Below are 1,874 nucleotides of genomic sequence, written 5' to 3' on the forward strand. Positions count from 1 at the left end.
GCATCTCAAAGTAAATACCAGCAAAACCAAAATAATAATTTTTGGAAGGGAAAAAAAATCCTAATGATTTGTATTTTACACACGGTGAAAATAATCTTATATAGATAACCAAAGAATTGAAATATCTGTTTTGATAAAATTTAATATCAAACAGCTATATAAAAAGGTGTTAAAGCAATGTATGGTGCTATTACTGAATGTAGAGATCATAACTTGTCTATAGATTGTCAACTTTACATAATTGATAAAGCTGTCAAACCTGTTTTATATGGATGTGAAGTGGGTTTTTTTTTTTTTTTTTTTTTTTTCACTATAGACTTATTCAACGATTTCACCTAACATTTGTAAACATATTCTTAATGTTAAAACGTCTACGCCCAATTTTATGATATATGGAGAACTTGGTCGGTTCCCACTTGATATCAATGTTAAAATCAGAATTATTAGATTTTGGGTTAAATTGGCGAAAAATAATCAGGATAAGCTAAGCAATACACTATTAACAAGTGTGTCATATTATAACTCGTCTTGGTTGAAAGATGTTGGAAGATGTGAAACATATATTTGAAAATGTAGCTTATTAGATATATTTGATAGTCAAGATTTTTCAAGTATAAATTGGCTGAAGAGTACAACATTTTCTATACTAAAGGTATTTTTTTAGCCAACTTGAGAAATGAAATTTTCACTTCCTCTACAGCAATCAATTATAGAATCTACAAGACTGAACTCTGTTTAGAGAATTATTTACTAGAACTCTCTCCCAAATTAGCCAAAGCGTACTGTAAATTTAGAGTAGGTAATACCAAAATACCAATCGGAATTGGTAGATGGTCTAATATACCACGTGAAAATAGAAGTTGCACTTTATGTAATTTGGGAGAAATAGGCGACCAATTTCATCATTTATTTAACTATGATCAACAACTTATGCTCAATAACAGACGGAAATATATGTCTAGATATTAATATGAAAAACCAAATACATTTAAATTCCATACATAATTCAATAACGTAAATCAAAATGATAAACGAGATAATTTAATTCATAATACTGATGTCCATCCTGTTTTACCATGTATCATTGTTATCCATTTGTTAATGTTCATATTCTCTGCACTGTACTCTTTACGAGAATAAACAATTGTCATTGTCATTGTAGGACTAAAAAAACACCCCGTGTTTCTATAGATACAGGGATACAGTAGATTTAAATCCAAAATAGAAAACAATCGTGATATATTACCTATTTATTATCTAACTGGAAATAGAAAATTAAATGTTTTACACACAAGGTTAAGACATGTTTGTAGTAGCTTAAACTATGATTTGTATAGAGTAAATATAATTAATGATACAACCTGTGCATGTGGTAATGAGTGTGAAAACGTGTATCATTATTTTTTTGATTGTATATTGTACAGAAGAGAGCGTGAAACTTTATTTGATAATCTCTCCCGCTATTGTAATGTGACTCTTAATGTTATTCTCTGGGGTTCTCCTAAACTATCTGATGAACAAAATGGCTATATTTTTCAATATGTTCAAAATTTTATTAAATCCAGTAATCGATTTTAGGTCATCTCTCTCTCTCTCTCTCTCTCTCTCTCTCTCTCTCTCTCTCTCTCTCTCTCTCTCTCTCTCTCTCTCTCTCTCTCTCTCTCTCTCTCTTTAAATTAATTGGCATTAACATATTTACTTTTCATTCTGTCCCTCATCTCTGTCTTTTCTTACATCATATACAAATTTTATATACTGTATTATATTGTAAATTCATATTATGTACATAATGATTATTGGAAGAAGGCGTTTTAAGTTGCGATAACTTGTGTCCTATTCCTGTTGTTATATTTAACAATAAAACTATGTTTAAA

The 1,874-nt window shown here is 29.2% G+C and overlaps 1 long non-coding RNA gene across 1 annotated transcript; it reads right to left on the bottom strand.

The window, feature by feature from the left end:
- Positions 1–1,235: 1,235 nt before the first annotated feature.
- Positions 1,236–1,874, bottom strand: LOC117336330. The gene is made up of 2 exons (XR_004534581.1): positions 1,700–1,874; positions 1,236–1,669 (listed from the first exon to the last, which is right to left on the bottom strand). It is a non-coding gene; the product is annotated as an uncharacterized LOC117336330 (long non-coding RNA).

This window comes from Pecten maximus, chromosome 10, assembly GCF_902652985.1.
Source record: "Pecten maximus chromosome 10, xPecMax1.1, whole genome shotgun sequence".
NCBI classification, from domain to species: Eukaryota; Metazoa; Mollusca; class Bivalvia; order Pectinida; family Pectinidae; genus Pecten; species Pecten maximus.